Consider the following 10,194-nt stretch of genomic DNA (forward strand, 5'->3'; position numbering starts at 1 on the left):
CCAGGCTGTTTTTTTTTTTTTTCCTAAAAATCCAAAAAGGAGAACTCTTTCAGTCTACAACACACTCCCCACACACAAGTAAAGCACAAAGCTTACACCGAACGCATCGCCCTCCAACTCCATGCCACCTCCCACAACTACATGCCATGGTCACAACATTTCCTAAGCAAACACATATACACACACGCCAAGAGAACACCATAGACTCTGTGACACCAAAAAGACAAAGTCTCTCGTGGAAGACCACTCCCAAGATGGAATGCTCTGTCTGTCTCGATCGCCGGTGGGTCGATGGGACAGAGACAGTGAGGCTCCCGCAGAGCCCCAGAACGAAGTCTGACCTAACCATGGGATTCCAACACCGACCGCCGAAACTGCTGTGACGGTCTGGCTGTGAGCCCGACTCTGAAACTGTAATTGTTGCCATGAAACACCCTACCTTTACCTCTCCCCCGTGCTACATTTCAATCCCTTGCCTGCCATCCTGACTTCATCTCCTGCTCTCCGGCTCCGAAAAGGAGTCCATCTATTCAGGTTCCGTAGTGGCGTGGGTCTCGAGCCAGCCTCATGGCTCGGAGCTCCCATGTTACAGTCCCAAAAAAGTTTCCAAATGGTGCTCTGGGGCTCCCCTCCCCTGCAAGACCTGAGAGAGTAGAGACGAGTGACCATCGCTCTGGGGAGAAATGACTGACCCTGCAGTCATTCTCCTTACCTCCCCGACTCCCTGTGAGTACTCATCCGACTCCAAAGGCGACTGCACAGCAGCTGCGAGAAAGACTCTGAACCCCGCCATCGTACTGGGCTATGGTGTCAGTCGCCAGCCCAGTATAAAACCCTCTTAGCTTCGTACATCCCCTCTAACTGTGCAGCTTCGCCTCTCCCGATTCGGATGTGTAACCTGAAAAATAAATAGAAACGGATGAGTGCTGATACGGTGCTCGAAATGTCGGCCTTCTCCGCGCTAAGCCCTCCCGCCGCTGAGTTACGTCACCCTTTGACACTTCAAATAAAAAAATGCCTTCCGATACTAAAAACTATTTTGCATTGAGCTGCTGCTTCAGCCGGTTAATGGCCTCTCACCTTAACCGGCAAGAGGGCTGGACAGAGTCAGCTCTGGGCTGACATACATTGAAAGAAAAGAGCTGTAAAAACAACCTGGAGCTATGCCCTGAGAGATTACTGAACTTGAGACTCTGAGGCACAACCCCCAGCTGTGCTTTATCTTCATAAAGCCATAAAAGCTCAAACTGAATAATAACCTGCTCCCTTTACCTGCCCAAAGACACTGCCTCTTTAACAGCCTCTCTTCCCCACCGACCTTACGACTCCTTCCTGCCTCTCTCCAGGCACGCTTTTTTAACTCACCTTTCACGAGGGCAGAGGTCCAAAGCCACACTTGAGACAAACCCCTTTTTGGCTCACCGGTACATTCCTTCTCTAGCCATATACCTTTTCTTCATCTGTAAAAAGGAACAGGAATGATACACCGTTAACCAGGACATCAAGCAAGGATTACCTTTGCCACAACTCCTTCCCCTGAGAACAGCTGCGGGTTTCTTCTTGCCTCACCACCACCACTTACAAATATAACACCTAAAAAACACTCTACACAAAGACACCTACTAATGCACACACTGGCAAGCCTTAACATGAGCTGAAGACCTTCACTGAAACAAGACCATTTCAAACCCACCCCCAAAAAACCCACCTAAAACAAACCACAAAGCTCTAAGGCCAGAAAACCTGAGCTAACACCAGAGAACACACCCTGATGAGAGCTGAACCCCAAATGAGCTCCCTGAGCAAAGGCTGTGCCTCATATACCACAAGCCCCATCCACAGCTCCTCCCTCAATGGGCTGGGGCAGGCGAGTGGCAAACCACCACCTGGGCTAAAAGCACCCTGATAAGCGACAGCTGGGTCTTTGTATTACTTGGTTCTGGTTCTGTGGCTGCTCCCTGGTTGTACCGAAGCTGATCCCTGGCTGTTTGGTGAGTGCCCTGCCTGTTCTGCAACTTCTCGCCGTTTCCTCTGGGGGTGCTCCTTGGCTTTGATTTTCTGTTGCGTTTTCTCTGGTTCAGATGGGTGAGACTTGGAGATTCAGACTTTGGGGCTGAGGCTCGGGGCCTGAAACTCAAGGGCTGAGACTGGGGCTCAGAATCTAGGACTCAGACTCTGTGGCTAAGACTGTGGCTGAAACTGTGGCTGAAACTCTGTGGGTGAGATTGTGACTGAGACTCTCGGTCTCAGATTTTGGAGCTGATACTGTTGGACTTAGGCTCTGTGGCTGAGACTGTTGCTGACACTCCATGGCTAAAACTATGCAATTCAGACTCTGGGGCTGAGACTGTGGAGAAGACTATGGAATTCAGACTGTGGCTGAGACTCTTTAACTAAGACTCTGGGATTCAGACTTTGGGGCTGAGGCTGTAACTGAGACTGTGGTTAAAACTATAAAATTTAGACTTTGGGGATGAGCCTACAGCTGAGATTCTCTGGCTAAGACTCTGGGATACAGAATTAGGGGAATAGACTGCAGCTTAGACTCTGTGGCTCAGACTGTGGCTAAGACTCTAGGACTCATACTCCGAGATGAGACTGACTGATGCACTGCAGATGAGACTCTTGTGCTGAGACTGTTCCTAAGACCATTGCTAAGACTCTCAGATTCAGATATTGGGGATGAGACCGGCTGAGACACTGAACCATAATCCCTAACACCAACCCTAATATATGTAAAGGAGCCCTAAGCCTAACCCCTAGCCCAAACCTTAACCCTAAACCCTAACCCCCTAACCCTATCTCCTAATGTGAACACTAACCCCTAACTCTCAACCATAATCTAACCATAACCATAGCCATAACTCTGACCTTAAACCCTAATACTAACCCTAACTCTATCCCCTAGCTCTAATCCTAACCCTAAACCTAACCCCTAACACTAATAATAAACATAACCCTCACCCTAACCCTAACAGCAAATCTCACGGTAACCCTAACACGAACCCAAAACCTAACCCAAACCCTCATCCTAACGCTAACCGTAAGCCTCACCCTACCCCAAACCATAACCCACACGCTAAACCTAACATTAACCCTCACACTAACCCTCCCACTCACCTTAACCCTAACCGTAACCCTACCCCTATCTCTGCCCACTTTTGATTAGCCATGCCCACGAACGTGATTCTGCCACCTGGGGTCAACCCTAACCATAACACCTAACCCTAACCTCTACCCTAATACTAATTGTAACTCTAACACCAACCCTAACCCTAACACCTAACCCTAACCCCTAACACTAACTGAGTTACGTCACCTTTTGACGTTTCAAATAAAAAAATGCCTTCCGATACTAAAATCCACAGCTGGGATGGGAAACCCTCCTGGGCATGGGAAACCCTCATTTAGGACAGGAGATCACCAGCAGGGCAGGAAAGCATTGCGAGGGGCAGCTGCTGTGTCTGACAAACCAAAGGCCTGAGGGGCTGCTGAAGCAGCCAGGACTGGTGGAACTGGGGCGGAACCCGAGGGAGGGGGCAGTTGGCCCCCGCCCAAGCAACACTGACCAACTGCCATGGCAGGTACAGCAGCAGCTCCCGCTCCTCCTGCCCTCCAGGTAACCCCCAGCCGCCTCTGCCTGCCAAGCTCTCACCCCAGCACCTCTCTGCTTCTCCCAACAGAGAGGCTCCCTCTCCAGCTGCCCATGGCATCGGAGGTGCCCCGAGTGAGCTTCACTGCTCCGGCCATGCCGCCTCCTGTGCGTGCCTGTGCGCTGCCCTCTGTCCTGTGGCTGCCGGTCTCCACTGAGCCTGCCCAGGTCCAGCAGCTCCCCAAGGAGCCAGCAGCAGTGGCAGGGCTGGACAGCAGTGAGGACACCGTCCCGAACATCTGTGATTTGACTGACTCACTCAGTGCTCTCCCTGACGTGTTCGAGAGCTCAGTGGTGGGCGGTTGCCACACAGAGCCAGCAGCAGTAGCAGGGCTGGGGAACAATCAGATCTTATATAAAGGTGACCGTATTCACCTTTGGAACTGGGAGAACTGCTGAGACTTCCAGGGTATGTAAAAAGCGCTTTGATATAGAATACGACGACTCACTAGGTTGGACCACTGCGTACAATGGAAACATTGGACTGATTACATAGATGACAAGAGTGAGGTCACGAAAACAGCCAATATTCTCCTGATCGTAAACAGTCACACAACCACTTCTAAAGAACGGGAAAAAAGACAGCTCGTGCCGATATTTATCAAGAAGTGTTCCCAACCTGTCACTCTGGCATGCCAATTCAAAATAAAATCGACTGCATGGCCAGTCATTATGGCAAATCTTTACCAGATACCTAGCCTAAATCCAGACTGTACCCTATCTATGTCTTGCATGAGTGCAGTGTTCCTACTCTTTTAATATCCAGGAAGACAGTGCTTTATCTTGTGTATGATATGTAGTAGAGAACCACAGATGGAGATGAGCCTGTAGGCAAATTAACATTAAAATACCAGAAGATCAATCCTCAAAAAAATGTAATTTGAACTTTCCTTCAGGGGAAAGATGGAAGGGGGAATTTATTGACAACGCGCGGTTGGAGCCGATACTCAAGATAAGACCTGTAAGATACATGTAAGACCTCGCTGGGGGAAATACCCCACAACAATATCTGGTAAAAATAACACCCAGATTCTGATCTGTGCCCAAAGATATGGAAGTGTATTCTATCCTAAATTTTTCTTTAAGGGGCCTAAAAACTATACCCCTGAGATAACAATATCCCGAATAAGACCAGATCAAAATCAAATTTTAATTAACTGTTCTCAGAGGGAAACTTGCCGACTTGGTCTTGCAGTGACCGAACCAAGTACTCTAGCATTTAATTGGAAACAAGGACTTGACAGAATAACAATCAGGCTGAGAGTGGAAGTCTCCACACATACTACACCTACTCCCTTCTCTCCTACACACTTCTCCCCTTTAGAATGCTCAGTCAAATATCACAGCCTCTCATTTGCAGGACCTTATTTGGTAAGGCAGTCAAATGAACAAAAATTCTTGCTAGACCCCAAATACTCTTTAAAGAAAGTGGTGGTAAAGCTACAAGCTTATATCTCAACCATAAAATCAGAATGTAAATCCTTTATTAATCAAAGCCTGGATTCAGCATTTTGCAACCGTCTGGGCGGAGGTCAGGACCACTGCCTCCACAGGGGCGTTTGAAGAAATCCCCATTGGGTTGCATTTCACAACACTGGAAACAAATCGCTGAACCCCCAGGTGGTTCGGTCACTCAGGAGACTTTGGAACAAAGTGGTGGACCCCTGAGGGGTTTGGTTACTCAGGAGACTCTGCTAAAATACTGACATCAATGCTGGATGTTATTCTTGAGACGAGAAGGAAAGTAGGATGGAGTAGCTTACGCAGAAATGTTTTTCACTTTGAGATATCACCTGGTATGGCAAAAGAATTGTGGATTTAATTTTGCACTCCAGGACCTGTTAGCATTGTCCTTGGAGAAAAAATTTGCTTAAACGCTATAGCTCTTTGTGCACCATAGGGCACTAAACATCTAAGGAATGTGGAGAAGGATATGGATTTGATGGCACCCCCTGGAGAAGAGGTATTGTGAATAATGGGGTTGAAGGTGCTGAAAATGAGAACCAAGCACAAGCACCAGCACAGGCCCCAGAGATACTGGGGGGGCAGGCTGAAGGATTTAGCCCTACAGCAGGGCAAACTAGGGGAAAATGAGGGGAAAACGAGGGGAAACTGTGATTGCAACTTTAAGTCAAGCTGTGTATAATGATGGTCTGCTCATGATGGAGATCCCCTTTACCGTTATAGATCTGAATAGTTGGAAACAAGTGGCTGGTGATTACGCACCATGCTTTCGAGAGTGTTCACAGAAATATAATTATTCATATGGCTGGGACCGCATTAAAGCGACAAATAACAGCAGGCACAGCAGCAGGTACAGTGAATCTTCACGTACCTATCCTCAATCCTAACTGGGGCCCTAATTGGGACAGGCAAGCTTTGAAACAATATCGGAGGTGGATTTTATTCGGTATTAGGAATGCGGTCCCCAAGACAGTGAGCTGGTCTAAGCTATATATGAAATAAAGACAGATGTAAATGAATCACCTTCTGGATTCATGGGAAGATTAAAAGAGGTGGTGCATAAATATACTCATATTGATCCTGAATCAGAGGAAGGAAGATAAGAGTTAGGCCAGTTAACAAGAAGTCAATCCATGGAAGACATAAGGAAAAAGATACCAAAACTTAAGGGGGAGGACCAATGTGATTTGGTAAAAATAATGGATGTGGCCTTGGAGACCTACCACCATCGGACCAATATTGCTCTGAGGCAAGTTCTCGGAAATGGTTCAAATAGTTCAATGATACTGGGAAGTGTTTTGAGTCCCTAATTATTAATATATATATTATTAATAGAATATAATTATTAATATAATACAATATTGTGTTTTGTGGGTTATAGTGTGTCAGGTTTCAACTAGGAATTTGTTCATGTATATGTGGGGGCATAAGATAAGCTCCAGAGTAAAAATGGACTCTTGAGGGGGAAAAAACCAAACCCATAAAATAATTGCTGCCTGTAGCTTTCCCACAAGAAACCAGGAAACGGGGGTGTGGCCCAGGAGGAGAGGAAACAAGGATTACACGGAAAGGTTTGTGAACAGACTCCACAGGTTGCACCCCAACGGAAAACGCCCTCAGAATCAAAATAAACACAGGAGGTTTAGTGGAACGTCAGGACAGGCAGAGAGAATTCTTACTTCAGATGAAGACTGAGGAGGCGCGGGGGAAGATTTGAATCCCTCCCCAGCAGAGCCCCTGGCTACAGCTAGGTTGGGGAATGAGAAGGTAAAATTTCTTGTAGAAACAGAAGCTACTTATTCTGTTATAAATACTTGTAAAGGGCAATTAAGCAAACAAACAGCTTCGGGCGTTGGTGCCAAAGAGTGGACAGGAACCCGGCCTTCCTTTACATTTGAGAAATTGGAAAACAGATGCTGACCCATCAATTCTCTGCATGCTCGAGTGCCCCATGCTGTTATTGGATAGAGATATACTGAGTAAATGACATGCATCAATTAGGGTTAAAGAAAGAAAATTCAGGTACATGTTCCTGATGAAAAGGCTGTGAAGGCCCGAGTTTTTATGTTACAGAAACCAGGCACTGAGCCGGATCTCCCAGAGGAAGTGGGTATAGCCGCAAGTATGTGCTGCCAGAGCACTGGGATGATCACGAGATGCAGAAGCAGTAACTATTCCTCTGAAACCAAACATCACACCACTAAGACAGAAAGAGCATCCTGTAAAACTGGAAGCAAGAAAAGGACTAGAGCCTCTAATAGAAAAATTTATCGAATACTTTGGGTCAAAAATGGACTGTATTTGTACTTCACGTGGAAACAACCATTCTGGAACAGAAAAGCAGCCACTGGCTTTCCCCAAGCAGGCTGCACTTCCATGGCAAGAAGACATAGGCTTGAAAGTGCTGTGCCACGGCATGGGGTGATGGCAACTGGGCTCCCCAAATCCCACCTCCCCATTGGTGTGACCGTGGCTGGGAGCAGCAGCATCTCCCTATGGAATACCAGGAACCCTGGAGCCACTCACCCACAGCTGTCCCAGGAGCCTTGCAGCAGCCAGGCCGAGGCCAGCAGGATGATGACACGGAGCAAAGCCATCGCTCCCACCACCAAGGAGCTGCAACCAAAGAGCTGCAAGCAAGGAGCTGCAAGCAAGGAGCTGCAAGCACCAGTGAACCCAAAGCGCAACTGCCCCGGGGATATGGGTGATGGATGCAGGTCCCTTGGAGCTGGGGCTGATGTCATAGAGAGGCAGGTTCCATGGGGGGAGCTCCATGGGGAGGAGGATGGGTCAGGGGTGCCAATGGGGGCTTCCATGGGGAGATGGGGGGGTTCTGATGCGCTTGGGGTGCTCTGAAACCCTATGGGATGCTCTGGAGCTCTGTATGATGCTGTGGTTGTGGGATGCTGTGAAACTCTGTGGGGTGCTCTGCTTTGTGGGATGCTCTGAATCCTTGTGGGATGCTCTCCTTGTGGGATGCTCTGAAACCCTCTGGCATGCTCTGCTTGTGGGATGCTGTGAATCCTTGGGGGATGCTCTGATTCCTTATGGGATGCTCTGACTGTGGGATGCTGTGAATCCCTCTGGGATGCTCTGCTTGTGGGATGCTGTGAATCCCTCTGGGATACTCTGGATGTCTATGGGATGCTCTGAACCCCTACGGGATGCTCTGCGCATGGGATGCTCTGAATCCTTATGGGATGCTCTGCCTGTGGAATGCTCTGAATCCCTATGGGATGCTCTGCTTGTGGGATGCTGTGAATCCCTGTGGGATGCTCTGCTTGTGGGATGCTGTGAATCCCTGTGGGATGCCCTGCTTGGGGGATGCTCTGAACACCTATGGGATGCTCTGCCTGTGGGATGCTCTGAATCCCTATGGGGATTTAAGGTCCCTTCCACCCCACACCACGCTGTCTGACTGTAAAGTACGATCTGCATTTGGCTGCAGAAGAGCTCTCAGCACTGATTCAGGCCCAGGAGCAGGTGCAGACACTTGTGCAGAACATCCTGTCTCTGCTGCTGGCCTGGCCAGAGGCCACTGGAGACCGCTGAGGGCAGGTGAGGCCTGGAGAACAGCCAGGATCAAGGGCAGCAGTGCCACCTCCTCTGAAGGAAGCCCAAGGGCTGAGGCTCTGCAGTCTCTCCTTTCCCCTGCACCACCCTTGGCTTTCAGCCCCACAGCAGAGCCCTTCTGCAGCCGCTTCTCAGCTCTTGTTGCTCGCTGGCAGCTTCCAAAGGAACTTGTGCCTCTGCCGGAGCCAGAGCAATGGCCCAGCCCGTGCTGCGCTGTGTGGGGCACTCTGATGGCACCATCAAGGGAGTGCAGGGCTCGGCAGCGCTGGCAGGAGCAGAGCTGTGGGGCCTGACCCTGCTCCCGGGGCACACGTGGGTGAGCTCCAGCACTTGGGGTTTCTGGGCAGGAACATGGGGCAGTTAACCCCTAGGGTTAACTCCAGTTAGACGTAACCCTAACCTTAACCTTAACCCTAGTTAACTCCGGTTAGTGTTAACCTAACCCTAAACTTAAGTCTAACGCTAAGCCTAACCCTAACCCTGAGGTTAACTCCAACCCCAGCTGGCGGACGGAAGGGAGGGGGGGAAGGAGTTGGCGCTTGGCGTCTGTGGTAGCCTCTGGCGGGGGATGTGGAGAGGAAAGTGTGGGATGGAGCCGGGATGGGGCTGGGATGGAGCCGGGATCGGAGCGGGCAGGAGCCGGGCAGGAGCGGGGCGAGCGGGGCTGTGGCAGGGATTGAATGGGAAGGGCAGGGGCTGGGCTGGGCTGGAGCCGGGGGGCAGGGGGTCGGGAGAAGGGATGCAGTGGGGGGGTCAGGGCTGTGGGGTGGGGTGGAGCGGGCTGGGCAGGGGGCACAGCAGGGGTGCAGTGGGGTGAGGTGGGCTGGGCTGTGCCAGGAGCGCACGGGAAGCGGGGCCTGACCCAGCAGGGGAAGTGCAGGCAGGGCTGGAGCCCACGCTGCGCATGCTGGGGATGGCGGCGGGCCCAGTGTGTCCCAGCAGGGCTGGGCTAAGGAGCCCCCGCTGTGCTGGAGCAGCGCTGTCTGCGGTGGTGAGCAGTGTAAAGGACGTGTGTGGAGGGTTAAAGGGTCTGTGGCAGAAGGAAACAGTTGCGGGGCAGACTGGTTTCCTGGCCCTGAGGATCCGTTCCCGAGATGTGGAGTACATCTTTGTGCGTTGTAAAATGTTGTTGTATCCAAATGCAATTCGTCATTCTTGAATTGTGTGACACGATAATGACGATGGAAATGATGAAAAGTCGTGTTTGGCACCTGTTTGATAGGCATATTCTTAATGCATAGAGAAGCTGAGATAAGCTGAAGCAATGGCTGTCTCGCTTTAGCCCTTTGCAGGACATCTGGCATCTATTCCGATGGCTGCAGTGAAACAAGAGGCTGGCTCCAATGTGCCATTCGGGTGGAGAGGCTTCCCTGGGACTCCCTCCTACCACATAGCATTGATGTGTGATGCTAAAGCTGTTTCCCTGGAACACATGGGAGCCAGACTTGAGTGAGGAAGGTCAAAGTGATATGAAAGCGGCAGTGCTCATCTCAAGCTTTGTTCAC

General features: G+C 50.1%; 1 long non-coding RNA gene across 1 annotated transcript; it reads right to left on the reverse strand.

Moving 5' to 3' along the window:
* Positions 1-801: 801 nt before the first annotated feature.
* LOC136006808 (uncharacterized) lies at positions 802-1,779 on the reverse strand. The gene is made up of 3 exons (XR_010609274.1): positions 1,709-1,779; positions 1,366-1,460; positions 802-898 (listed from the first exon to the last, which is right to left on the reverse strand). It is a non-coding gene; the product is annotated as an uncharacterized LOC136006808 (long non-coding RNA).
* Between the last annotated feature and the right edge of the window lie 8,415 nt (positions 1,780-10,194).

Source organism: Lathamus discolor, unplaced genomic scaffold (assembly GCF_037157495.1).
Source record: "Lathamus discolor isolate bLatDis1 unplaced genomic scaffold, bLatDis1.hap1 Scaffold_70, whole genome shotgun sequence".
Taxonomy (NCBI): Eukaryota; Metazoa; Chordata; class Aves; order Psittaciformes; family Psittacidae; genus Lathamus; species Lathamus discolor.